This window comes from Equus caballus, chromosome 28 (genome assembly GCF_041296265.1).
Source record: "Equus caballus isolate H_3958 breed thoroughbred chromosome 28, TB-T2T, whole genome shotgun sequence".
NCBI lineage: Eukaryota > Metazoa > Chordata > Mammalia > Perissodactyla > Equidae > Equus > Equus caballus.
In genome coordinates this window covers 6879752-6894629 of record NC_091711.1, presented here as the reverse complement: position 1 = coordinate 6894629, position 14878 = coordinate 6879752, and positions in this window count along the sequence as shown.

The following is a 14878-nucleotide window of genomic DNA, read 5'->3' as shown; positions in this document are numbered from 1 at the left end:
TTCACTTGGGGAAAAAGGTGGGGGGAAATCTTACTTTTCAGTGCATTTGAGCATTTATAATTTGCCTGCATTGCCTGTTCCAAAATGATTAAGAAAACATTAATTTGGGAAACTGTTGTTGAACAGTAATATGAGAAATACAGGCTAGATTATTAAATTATTACTCTCTATATGAAACAGATATTGACGAATCATGAGACTTTAAAATTTATATAAATATATTTTTTATTATTTCAGAGAAATCTATGATATTAATGAGGTTAAATAATTACAAAATGTAGTTATTTCTCTCCTCCAGCCTTATCACTGTCTTTTACCAGAGTTCTAGTATCGGATTTTAGATAATGATGCTTCTCCTGAAATTAATCTTGTGCCTTTAATTATTCAACTATCTGGCCTTGCTGAAAGCATTCTAATTATTCCCATTGCTCAACAGTATTAGTAAAAATTACATTTAAATTCAAAATAATTTAAATGGAGTCCTTAATATTCCCATTAGAGTTTAGCTATTTTTATATTTTCACCTCTTGTATTAAAAAAATAAAAGATTGAATGCAGCCAATATTATTGTTTTAGTTTAAATGACTTTATGTTTTTATCTCTAATGCAATACCATAGAAGGTAGATTAAAATTAGCTTCCTCTCTCCTTTTTGATTTGTAAATCCCACCTCTCAAATTACCTCCTCATTTACACTTTTAAAAATTTTATGATGCTCATATTCTTTTATTATCTGTTAAGTTAATCAGCGGACAAGATTTTATGTACATTTTCTAGTGCACTGCTCTTGAGAAATGAAGATCATTATTCATCCTGAATAAATAAATACCATGTAAACTTGTAATGGTAGATTTCAAACAACGTGAACTGTCACCTAGTATAATCTCATCTGCTAGATTATGCTATTTTCAAAAGTAGATTTTATACCTATATATGCAAAATAACATTATGTATTATTGAAAATAACATATGGCATTTGGAAAACTAAAAAACCCATTATAGTGTCCATTAAATTATTTAACAAATAATTTCAAGACTGTGATCCTTGTATTTAACATTGATCTGGGTAAGAGGCAAGGACCTAGGCCAGCCTGAAAAGTAGAATTAGAAACAGTGACAATACATACACTGCTTTCATGAGTGAGTCTTGAAATTTTGATTTAAGTTAGATAGATTAAATTACTTTGGCCTGAGCTGCCTCTCCCCCACCACAGCGTTATCGTTCCCCAGAGTCTATTTTCTATAGCTGTATAGATGATTTGTAATAATGGCATTCAAACTCTCTGTACCATTTCTCCCGTCTATGCTATGTACAGTACAGGAACAAAGCACAGTAAAGAAAAAATTTCCAGTTTAAATATGAATCTTCACTGAAATTTCTGTTTGTGACTGTTCTAAAATTCTTTAGCATAAATCTTCTGATAAGCAAGCTTTAAAAAAAGAATCTTTATTAAATTTTCTCTTAGCAAGAAAATAAACTCTTTTCTGTGACCTTTGGAAAGTAATATGAATACTTTATTTTTCATGACAGAAGTACAAAGTAGCAATCATGGGATGCAAAGCCCAGTCATGAATCACACCCTAGATTAAGGGAGTGTATTTGCACTGTTCCCCCAAAAGAGCTCTTGATGGCTGAGACGTTGGTCCCCATTATACAATGCCTCTGCAAATTTTGAATTTTGTTAACTAAATTGTCCATTCTGAGCCTACAGGGAATTTTAAGGAAGAATTGAGTAATAAGACAACACAAATGCCGGCAGCAGTTTTGCAGTAGGAGGGAAAGCAGTAGTGATATTCATCACATAGAGTCCCCTCCCCATGTCTTATTTGAACACAGAAGGATTAGCATCTAAAGCAAGCTCTTCTTTAAGGCAGATGGAAACACTATCTTGCATCAAACACATCGAAAGTTTGAAACATCAAAACTGAAGTCCAATAAGTCAGTGTTTTCTTTTGTCCGTTCAGAATCGGGGAAAATTCAACCATTTCTGTCACTTTTTTTACCCAGAATCATCTTACCCTGAGGAACTTGCTAATGATCCTAAAAGTTGTCATGTTTTCCCCATGTAAATGGACATGCTTATGACTGGAAACAGTTGCTGACATGTTGAAATTCTTGTCCCTTTTGATCAAGTGGGTCCTAAAGTAAAATTGAAAAATATGTTAAAATTCCTTAAAGGCAATACTACTGGTCATCTAACCACAGGACCAAGAACAGAATTTGCCACCCCAAGACAGAATGTGCCTCTTTGACATAAGGGCTATTTTGAGCAATGATTATTAAAAAACAGCAGACACAGGTTCCTAGTAGAAGAGAAATTTACATTTCTCTTTTTTACATTTCTTCCTTTTGTAAGAGAAATTTACATTTCTAAGAGCAATCTCCATTTGCAAGGGTGCCTCCCTCTATGGCCGGGAAGGGGAGGATGACTCTAAATCTCTATAAACTCTTATTAATGGAGAAGTCAAGACTCAGCTCTGCATAACAACTGTACCGATAACAACTGCAGGCTTGTTTGCTGTGCTTTTCCAGTAACCTCCCATAACTGACCCCATCTTAGCAACAGGACTTTAAAGCTGTTTTTCAGGGGTTGTGAGCTAGCTAGGAGCATGGACAGAAGAGAAAATTTTGATCTGCCAATGGAAACTCCTCCTGTCAGCGCTTCCACATACCAGCCAGCCCTACCTGATCCCTTAAAGCTTGCCCCATACCATCGACGGGGAGACAGATTTGAGAGCCTGGCTTCCTGTCTCCTGCAGATCGATTGCACAATAAAGCTTTTCTTCCCGCAAACACTGGAGCACCTCATGTTGGCTTCTGTGTGCATCTCTGGCGACCCCTTGCTCAGTAATGGTCACATTGCCATGATGCCTATTTTCTGAATCCAATGACTATAATTTTTGCTATTGTTACCGCATTGAGTGGGGTTTTTTTACAGAAAAGAATATGATTCATTGCCTTTCTGGGTGAAGGTGATCAGTAGTAATTCAAGGGTTTTCATATAGGAAACATTATGGAAGAGGGTGTACTGGACACAGGTTGAAATAGTACTGATTTTGATCGTATTCTCATTCAGGAGCAGAGGTCATGCGAAATGTAAGGACATTCCTACACCTCTGACCACTCTCCTCCGAGCTGCTGCTGGCTCCAACCACAGATTAAAATGCTAACTGCTTTGAAAAAGAATCACAACCCCACTAGAGTACAAGGACTATAGAAACTGCAATTCCTGGGTGCTGATCTAGACCAACACACCACACATAGGCAGCAACTCTCTTAATCTTTTTTTCCTAGAAATACTTGCAACTAGGAAGTTTTTGCAAGCCCATTGTCAGGTTTCATACAAAGTGTAATGACAAATTTTCCAACGTGAGTCAAAATTCAATGTTACTAATTTGATGAAGTGCCTCCAAACATCACATTTCATCAAAATCATTTTGGCCAGTGTAACAATTTTGCAGAGTTAGATGGATAGATAGATGGTAGACGGACAGATAAATTAGTTAACATCATGCTTAAAATACTAATTCCATATTTTAGGTAGAATGCCTTAGTAGCTCAAAATGGCTAATTTAATTCATGTTATAAATGTGAAAAAGAAAGCAGTTTCCTGACAAATTTTTAAGATTATCTGGAGCACCCACAAGAAATTTTTGCTTCCTCTCCTTCATTTGAGATACGTTTAAACTTGGTTTTAATCTCAGGTCTAGTTCCTCAGGAAATGGACTCTGAGCTGGATATTTGCATGGATAATGTTCTTCATAACCATGCCTGTGAAGGAAGGAGGAAAGCAGCATTGGCCAGAGGACAGATTGTGATACAGTTGAAACAAGGCCTCAGCCAGGCCCACAGAGAGCTCAAGAGGGAATAGCCCTTCAGAGTCCCAGGTTGAAGTAAAAGCACCACAGTCCAGCCTCTTGTATGGACAAGTCATTGGCTACGGTGCCTCCAGGTAAGGGCAAGGATCTTGGACAAGGCATTTTACTTTGGTCTAGGGCAGTTCCTGGAAAGGAACTTAGCTGTATCCTTGGCAGACAATACTCCCAGCAGCAGAATAAACGAGTCTCTCAGTCTGAAGGAGCATCTACATTTTTCTTCCCCATAAATCTAAAGCCACTAAACTTTTGATAATGAGAACCCATAGATCACTAGTTTCTAATATCTGTCATGCATTAACGTGTATGTAGGGTTAACATATTCAGTCTATTGTTAACTCTGTGAATGTAATATATTTTGAATATTTGTGAGGGTTTATGAGCGTTTACTGTTGACAGAATGAGCTGTTTACCATTGTTGATTTCTTACTAGGGATCTTTAAAACATAGATTTTTGACACAACACACAGTTGCAAATAGACAGAATTTATGTCAGTCAACTGTCACAGATGAAAAGAAAGGACTTTCCTTTTGTAGTTCTACTTTTCGATCAATATTTGTTTAGGGCTCAGATGAAAGGGGTTCTGTGAACAGGTCGCAAGCTTTTGTGCTGACATAAATTCTGTCTATTTGCAACTGTGTGTTGTGCCAGGTCTATACTGTCTCTCAGTTGGACGCTTACAATAGGCTGCCAGCAGGCTCCTCAGCCTCCCATCTTCATCTCTTGACATCCATTCTGTACATAGGAGCCAGTGAAAACTGGGAAAAATACAAATCGGACCACGTCGTTCCTCTGCTTCAAACCCTTCCACAGCTCCCCAGCACACTCGGAATACATTCCAGAGTCCTTGCCATGGCCTGAAAGGAGCTTCATGGTCTGCTTCCCACCTGCTTCTCTCAAGGCCCCTCATAACATCAACCACCGAGCTTACAAACACCACGCAACACTGACCTCAGCTCTGTTTCTATAAAATAGCAAACGTTTTTGACTCAAGGTGCTTGCGTGCTGTGTGATAATATACCCGGAATCCTCTGAGTCGTGGCGGCCCGTGTCCTCTCCTCGCTTACCTAGGCAATCCAGAGATACCTGCATGTTGCCCTCTTTCCCTCCCTGGGTTTCTCCCTGGGTGTGTACATGCCTGCGCTTTCTCCAACCTGGCTGATCTGTCCATAACATCTCCGTCACAACTATCCATAGTTATCTTGTTTATTAATTTGATGACATGTTCATTTTTTTATCACTCCCATAAGAATGCAAACTGTATGTTTTATTCCATCCAATTTTAATAATCTGTAAGATCTATCCCAAATATTTCGTAGACATAGACAGCAGATAGAGGAAAAGTATGTGAAATGAAACTGAAGAGTTAGCCAAGGATTAGGCCAGGAGAAATGTGTTAGGCAATGGTAAGATTCTGGAACAATGGAAACCATTGTTAGGATTTCAGGAATATGTTCTTTTTTTGTTGCTTTTTTTTCAGGAAGATTAGCCCTGAGCTAACATCCGGCACCAATCTTCCTCTCTTTGCTGAGGAAGACTGGCCCTGAGCTAACATTCGTGCCCATCTTCCTCTACTTTATATGTGGGACGCCTGCCACAGCATGGTTTGGCAAGCGGTGCATAGGTCCACACCTGGGATTTGAACTGGCGAACGCCTGGCCACAGAAGGGGAACATACAGACTTAACCGGCTGCGTCATCGGGCAGGACCCCACGAGTATGCTGTTAAGGTAGAGAGAAGATATGAATATTTCTGTTCCTTTGATGCAATTACCCTGTTCACAACATAGGCGTTTTATTGTATCCATGTATCTATTTAAAGGGTGATTATTGAATTTTCTGTCTGCTTATTGCTAATCAACATTAATATCACCTAGGTTTTTGAAACATTTATGCAAGAGCCAGTTCTTATAAAAACTTTTCTATATGTTTGTAATATATTTTTAAAATATTCATATAGAAATTTATGTTGATGCCAAGAGGAATCATCACGTGACCCTACTATTTAAAATGGCACCTCTCCCAGACTCCCCCTAAACTCTCATTTCCTTTAATTTTTTTCATAGTGCCTGTCCTGGTCATACCTGTGTGTTTATTTACCTGTTGGTTGCATGACTATATCATGGTAAGACTGTCTTATTCTCCTTTATCTCTGTTCCTACAATAAGACTTGGCAAAGGAGAAGTGCTCCACAAATATCTGTCAAATGAATGAATAAATCTGTTCATCTAGAAATTCACATATGTGGAAGTTGCTACTTCCCAATGAAGCCAAATAAATGAGATCTCTTAGTCTCTACTTTTCAGTCTGAAAAGGATATAGAACTAACATTTTCTTTAATTCTCTGTATTTATGTGTGCAAAATGCCTGTCTAATCCAAGGGTTTGTCACTTACTAGCAAGTCATAACACCCTTTACAATCTGTGCTATGGCCATGAAAATAATGAATACCTCATTGTTAATTGATGATAGTTGCATTGATATTTATTATTTGCTACACTGCTGTCTGGCAGTTATCTAGTTATCACATTTAAATAAGTTTTACTTTTTTTTTCTTTTTTTTTGGTGAGGAAGATTCACCCTGAGCTAACATCTTCCTCTATTTTGTATGTGAGCTACCATTGCAGCATGGCCACTGATAGACGAGTGGTGTGGGACCATGCCAGGGAAGCAGACCTGGGTCGCCAAAGCAGAGCGTGCTGAACTTAACCACTAGGCCGCAGGGGCTGGCCCAAGTTTTACTTTTTTAATGGAATCCTATTTACTCTTTCAAAGAAAGAAAGAAAAAATTATATAGAGAGAGGCAGAGACAGACAGAGAGATTTTTGTCTTTTTCATTCACTTCTCTACTTTCAGTACCTGGAATAATACCTGGTACACATGGCAGTCGCTCAATAAGTATTCATTGAATTACTAAATTAATAGAATTTACGCTTAGCCAAAGAGAATAAAGGCTTTTTTCTGGAGGAGATATCCATCTCTGGACCTAGTTTTGGTTCACTTTTATTTTTCACCATGGGTTTTACATATTCTTCTTCCCAGCATATCCGGGAAGAAAGTGCCCTAGGTTAGGGTTTGGATCACCAGCTTTCTAGTTTAGGCCCCTCCTATGTGACTGTGCACAGATCCTTTAAGCCATCTTGGACTCAGTTTCCTGAATTATCAAAAGAATGAAAGCCATTACTTCACTCCCTAAGGTTTCCTTTTAAATCTAAAATTATCTATTTTCCTCAACTCTTACTGCTAAAGTCCAGTTTAATATACATCTGTTTTTAGAGACAATTTGCAGACTGGTATACATTTTTGTCTCTTTTCAAGCATTGTAAATGAGAAAGTCTCTCAGTTATTCAAATCCCTTTTCTTTAATTCCCCTTTCTGACTTGTCTGCAGTCAGGAGCATATGGTACCTCCCTAATTGCATAATTAAGGGACAATAGCTATACTAAAGTTATTGAATCTAAGAATTAACAACGATTTGAGAGGAATAGATGACTCGACTTACGAAGGAGAAGCCTTATGCATTTGGATGCCGTTGAATAAAGTCAGGATCAAGTAAAACTACCCAAGCCAGGTTCTGTTCTATATTGAAGAGCTGACACCCAAGAACTGCTCTGAAGGTCAGTGATCCACAGACACTCTGTTGGGTAATATAATTTCTATCTAATTTTAGAAGAGAATTTTGAGGCAATTAATGTTCTCTATTAGCCAGTTGGATTGGTTATATTATTTAGCAACATTTTATTCAATACAGAATTACCAACATCTTTGCAAGTGAGTTGGAATGTGTTATACATCATAGTATTTAAGCTATTAAAGGCTCCATTAAAGAAGAGTTGTCAATAGAAAATTATATTCCTCATTATCATCTATCTAAAAAAAACCTAATGAAAGAAACCCAGTACATAAAATAAGAATAGGTTTCTTCTACATCTCAAATAAAAAATAATTAAGGTTTTAATCTTTTTTTGTCTCTATGATGTGATCTATGAGGTTGGGATAAGAGGCACCTAAACTACGTTCTCTACTACAGAGGGCAGAGGAAGATCAAACAGACATGGGATTGTTTTCTATAAGCCTTTCTGGGATGTGCCAAAATCCTGAAGGGAAGAAACCTTTCTCTCTAACCTTGCATATTATTGTCTTTTGTCATCCTTCAACAATCTCTGTCTCCTTTTTCTTCCTTCCCAAATGTGATGATTAGAATCATTTAAGTGTACCATTCCCAGTTGTTCACCTACAGAACTGTATTTAGGGACCCATCCTGGCACCCATGATAGTAAGGAGATGAAATCATCTCTAGCTCTGGGGGACGCATTAGTCTTAAACTGTCATGGTGGTCTAATTCTCTCTACCAACACGTTAGTTTATGAATGGGCATGGGATGTATGTTTGACCACTTCATCCTTTCATTCATCTCTTCAGCAACCATTTTTGCCTCCCATGTGCCAGGCGTTCTCCAAGGCATTGAGGAGATAGGAGGAGGTACAAGTCCCTGCTCTTCATAGAGCTTCTGATTTAGAGGAAAGAAACAATTACAAAAAAACTTCAATAAGTCAATCAATAATACCTCAGGAAGTGAAAAGTTCTGTGAAATCCTAAAGCCAGGTGAAGTGATAGAGAGAAATGTGGGAAGGACATTGTTTTCAATATGATTGGTTGGCAAAGGATCCATATTAAGTAACATAGAAGCTGTGTCTCAAAATTCAGGGGAAAAAATACTAGAATACAACTCGATGTCATTTCTATGAGTATAATTACTATGTGATCCCTAGAGACAGGAATATATGAAAAGAATGTAGGATTCTGTCATGTCCAATGGTCTTTACATTTAGGTAACGGTATTTGCATACCTCAAGAGGGAACAGAAAAGAAAACTAACTCCAATGGCAAACATTTGGTTGGGGGTTATAGATTCTAATCTCACTTAAAAATTAATGATGATAGTACTCAGAAATAAGGGATGCTCCCATATGATCACATCTTCCTCTCCATTATGTAGCCCTCAATATGGACTGTGAACACGTTTCATTAACTTTCAGACGCTTCACGCTTTCAAGGTAAGAGAGTGACTGCAAAGGTTATTTGGAAGAGTATTTCTGAAGACTGTGTGACATATGTTTCCCTATTGAGCAGTCACCTTTGATCCTCAGTACACTTACAATTAAGTTTAGGAATATTTGTAATGTAAAATAAAACCCATCCTATTAATATTCCATATTAAGAAATCTGTGCATATTTGGTAATACACATATTTGTTTGTATGAGTAATATTAAAGAGAATTTGGCCTATTAGAGTAACAAGCCAAACTTCTGACTTGTTTAATATTTAAACCTCAATATATTTGTAAGAATTAATCACATTGGAAGTGTTTGTTACTTAAGGTAAATAAACGTAGTACTTCAGCAAATTAAACATAAAATTTGTAAATACAGTTTAAGTATTTAAAGGAACTTAAGTAAGGTAGCAAAAAGAAACTAATATTAATCAAAGCTCTTTTAAAGATAATCATTAAAATTGTTAGCCTTAAAGGGGGCTGGCCCCGTGGCCGAGTGGTTAAGTTCGCGCGCTCCGCTGCAGGCGTCCCAGTGTTTCGTTAGTTCGAATCCTGGGCGCGGACATGGCACTGCTCATCAGACCACGCTGAGGCAGCGTCCCACATACCACAACTAGAAGAACCCACAACTAAGAATATACAACTATGTACCAGGGGCTTTGGGGAGAAAAAGGAAAAAATAAAATCTTTATAAAAAAAAATTTGTTAGCCTTAAAAACAGAATAATTAAATATGTAAGCTGGACTTGTTAAGAATATGATTTTATGAATGCAATAGCTTTAATAAATTGAATATTTATTTTAAAACTAAATCTCTAAATAATCTTTCCTGTGCAAAATAATGCCTATGTGGGTAAAATAAAACTTGTACGTTTCATTAAAATGCCTTTTGAGCAGAGACCTGAACACATGGGGGATTAGCCCCAGAGAAAGCCTCTCCCTAGCGGAAGGCGCAGTAAGCGAAAGGCCCAGAAGCAGGAGCATGCCCATCTGATGTTTGTGGCCAAGTGTGATTCTTAGAATTGCTGCCGCCATCTTGCTCCCAGACCAGTGGATGAAGCCTGGGAGAGGAGGTCAGAGCCCGAGATCAGTGTGAGGTGGAAGCCGGGTCCTGGTACGCTCTCCCCATCTTCTCACTTCTTGTTATACAGGATAGCAAATGCCCTTCTTTTTTAAGCCACTTTGAATTTGCAGTTATATGTAGCTTGCAGGTGCAAACATCCCAAACAACTCAAGTTACTATTTACATTGTTTTCATCTTCTTCAAGTTGTCAAACAATGAGCAAGTAATCTTTACTGGGTGGATATGCTAGTGGACTTTATTTTCAAGTAGATATTCATTTGCAGGTTAAGAAGATTTATCTTGAGTCAACTGTTGCATAATGACATATATAGTTGACGCTTCAATTTACAGGCGCTGTCTCTCTGAGCTTCATTCAGACTCAGCATGAAGTTCTTGCCCTAAGTTTATAGAGAGGGACTCTAAGTTTATAGAGAAGACTCAGAAATTACATCTCTTCAACAGGAAGCCAGGTGTTCAAGGGCCAATCCTGTTGCTATTTTCATTGCAACCAACTGTTAAAAATTGGCCTTTGGCATAAAACCACAGGCCAACTAAAGCTCTAAAGTCATAAATTCAGGGTAATGGATCTCTAATAAGGGAATTTGGGGGAAGCTAATGGAAGAAATTATTTGATGGAACAGCCTTCTATATGGAACTCTTTTCTATTTTTTAATCTTTTTACACTTTTTTTAAAGATTGGCACCTGAGCTAATGTCTGTTGCCAATCTTATTTTTTTTTCTTTTCCCTTCTTCTTCTTCTCCCCAAAGGCCCCCAGTACACAGTTGTATATTCTAGTTGTGAGTGCCTCTGGTTGTGCTACGTGGGACGCCGCCTCAGCATGGCCTGATGAGAGGTGCCACGGCCAGGCCTGGGATCTGAATGGGTGAAACCCTGGGCCACTGATGTGGAGCATGATAACCTAACCACTCGGCCACAGTGCGGCCTCTGGGACTCTTTGAACAAAACCACCTTGTAGCTTCATCTGTTCGAAAGTTTAACTTTGTGTTGGAAGAGCCAGGAGCTTGTGGAGAGCTGGAGAAACAATGTCTGTCATTTAGCAGCTGAGTATTGAGATTCAGTTTCCCTATGACTAAACTGTGTGGGAGTGACAGATGTGTACAGCTCCTAGCGTGTCACCCAGCACATAAGAGCAGCTCAGTCCATGATCATCACTGTGGGTAAATAAGGGCAAAAGTGAGTTCCCACTTAAAAACTTTATAAGGAATTACAAAAGAAATGGTATTTTTCAGAAATTCATCAGCTAATTAATCATAGTTTTGAAACTGCATAGGAAACTTAAAATCTTAACACAAATTTTTTCTAATATACTTAAAACATCCTTTTGTCCTTAACTCTGTTATTTTCTTTGTCCCACCAATACCTTCGCCACTCAATCTCTGGTCGATTCTGACATTTGCTAATATACAGCAATATAATGAAAATAAAAGGAAGGATTTTATGAAATCTTTGAATATGATATCAGAAATGAGTATGCAGCAGTTAGATGAGTAAAAAGCAAAACGCGGCGTCGGGGGGAGAGGGTGAAGACCACCACTACCAAGACGATAACACAAAGTATTCTAATGGGGAAGCGTGAAGATACTAAGGGATTAAAAGAAGACTTTGGGAAAACCAATTAAACTCACAAATACTTTTATAAAAATGAATCTACTTATAGGCAGACTGAGAAAGTCCAAATAAAGTAAAGGATTCCATTATATCATAGTATCGTCATCTGTTTTTTTTCCAGAAAATATCACCTGATTCATTTTTTATTTATTCTTTAAAAAGGTAGCACAAAGTGGCAATTATGAGACATTTTGTTAAATTTTATAAGATGAAATTAATTTATTATCAATTTTAAGATGTACAAATCTAATTTTTCCACAATTTCCTATGAAAATTTGCTCCTTCTCTTAAATGATTTTACTTTGTGTCCTTTGCCTTGTTAAATTATCTTCTCACGGTAGAACTTCCTGTCAAACAGTGGCATTAAAGGCTGACTCCCAGACTGCTAGCAGAGGATAAAGAGTTTAAGAAACGCAGTAATGAGGCTGTGCATTCGTGAGCAGGGAAGCGCTGGTGGCTCAGGGGGAGCACAGAGGCAGCGTCCCTGGCGCTGCTCCTTTCTCCTACTTCAAGTAGGTGCCTGCACAGTTCTCTGCATTCAGCCATCGCCTCGGGCAGCGGCTTCATTCAGTCGTTTCATGAGTACTTACTGAGCATCCCCGGAGTCAGGCGGGGCTTCCTCAGAGATAGAGCATTGTGGGAAAACTGAAAACCCTCATGGAGCTGATGTTCTAGTAGGAGAGACAAACAACGAAATGAGACATCAGTTAGTTACATACTAGGTTTACTACTACTAAGCACTTTGAGAACAAAACGAAGCAGGTTTAAGGTACATGAAATGGGTGAAATGGGGCTGACTGGAAACTGAGTTATGAGCTGGGAAAAACTTCCAAGAGACAGTGATTTTGGTGTCAAAACTAGAAAGAAGAGCAGGAAATCGCTGTGAGGATCTCCTGGAGAAGGGCATTCCTTGCAGAGAAAGGAGCACAGGAAAGGCTTGAGAGTGGGAGGTGCCTGAGGTTTTCCAACAACTGCTCAAAGTGCAGAGCACCTGGAGGCAAGCAAGCGTTCAGGAGCGGCCTGGGAGACATTGTCGAAGAGGTGACGGGCGGCCAAGCTCCCTAAGCCTTGCTTCCTTTTCTGCAGAGCAGTTATAAAATGGGTGTCAGTAGTGCAGTGGGTTAAGTTCAGTGTGCTCTGCCTCAGCAGCCCGGGGTTCACAGCTTTAGATCCTGGGCGTGGACCTATACCACTCATCAAGCCGTGCTGTGGTGGTGCCCCACATACAAAATAGAGGAAGATTGGCAGAGATGTTAGCTCAGGGCCACTCTTCCTCAAGCAAAAAGAGGAAGATTGGCAACAGGTGTTAACTCGGGGCTAATTTTCCTCACCAAAAAAAAAAAAAAAACAAAGATGCTCTCTGCCTGGGGTGGTTATAAATATTCTGTGAGATAATTCTTACAAAGTACTTATCACGATGCCTGGCTCATGGTAAGTGCTTAATAAATGTTAATTCTTCTTGTTTGTTATCATGGAAGTAGAGCCAAAGGGATGTCCATGCTGATGCCACGGAACAGCGGAAGCACTTACCCAACTCTCTTTACTCTGACTCCACGGCCACTCGGAAACCATCGAACTGTGATTTCATGTCCTGTATGGTTTTGCCTCCAGGGGAGACTATGCCAGTTTTACTACTGCAGGTTTTCCAAATTAGATGCCAGGAAGAGCTTCTCTTCTAAACTGACCAATTTTCCACCTTGCCAGAATGAGCCTAATTTATGTGAGCTTGCCAATAAGAGACAGGTCTACTCTCATATGGTTTATTTGCAAAGTCAGGTTTCTACTTCAGATCAGCAGACTTTCTACCACAGAAAATTCCCCATGGTGATTTGACTGTGATTAAATCACAGGGAAGCCAGCAAGAGTCTCCTGGCAGCGTTGGTCTCCTCTCTTTTTCTATCTGAACGTGGCAAATACCTGATGGCCGTTCACCCTTCCTCAGTGCACACGTCCATCATCTCTCATGGTCCTCTGCACATTTGTGAGGGTGCAAAACCACTGCTGCCCCTCCCATCTCGTCAATGCAGAGCTGAGATCCCGAGCCATGACCAGACCCCTTGACACGTGCTCCTTCTCCACTGGGAGAAGAAAACCTGGGTTTTAGTCTCAAATTACCCACTAACAGATAGGTGATCTTGGAATATCCTTCCTCTTTAGGTCTCAGTTTCCTCAGGGAATTGGACTAAATGACCTATAATATCCTTTCTAATATAAATATTCTAAAATTCCAAGGTAATAGTGAAATTAGAAAATTAGTAGAACATGTGGGGAAGAAATTCAGCTAGGCCCGCAGTTAACAGCAGAATATAATACATGTCAGATACAAACAGAAACACTTCAGCCGTGCATAACTTGTGTACAAGTGGAAGAGGTCGGGGGACAGGGGAAGCTGGGTCCTGAGCATTTATATTTGGAAAAGGATCCCAGGTACATTGACTACTGCTTATGTTTATGTTTTTCCCTCAGAGTTATTCCATGGGAAATTAATACATTAATAAAATTAATTAGCAAAACTAATATTTTCCAACCAAAGCCTGACTAAACACTCCAAAAGTACCTATTTTTAAAAATTTTTCAGTTCCTTTTGTTTTTCTTTTTTTGGTGAGGAAGACTGGCCCTGAGCTAACATTTGTTGCCAATCTTCCTATTTTTGCTTGAGGAAGATTATCACTGAGCTAACATCTGTGCCAATCTTCCTCTACTTTGTAAGTGGTATGCTGCCACAGCATGGCTTGATGAGCAGTGTGTAGGTCCATGCCCAGGATCCTAACCTGCAAACCCAAGGTAGCCAAAGCTGAGTGAACAAGCCTGACCACTATGCTACCAGGCCGGCCCTTACTTTTTAAAAAAATTACATATGTTCTGAGGTGCATAATCACCTAAATTTTTGAATGAGTCATTACAACAGTGCTGTCTTAAGATGCCAGCATGAATCTACAATGGCCTGTTTGTGCTGGCGCCTCCTGTCTGTCATCTCTGGGTTCACTGACCTGTGTTTTATTAGACACGTTGGGGAGGTCTGAAGTTTGGCAGCCCCAGTCCCCTAGCGATTTCCTCCCTGTCATCTTAAAAGGAAGCTGTGCTCCATCAGACAAAATCACCATCACCGGTGCAGTGAGGTGGCGGGGAAAGGAGGGCAGTCAACTCATTTCACCACGCTTTTCACAATATGCTCTGAAAAATTGCCTGTCTCGTTTTCTTAGTGTTCCTAATGAAGCCACAGTGACCATTTGAATACAATGGAGATTTCAAGAAAT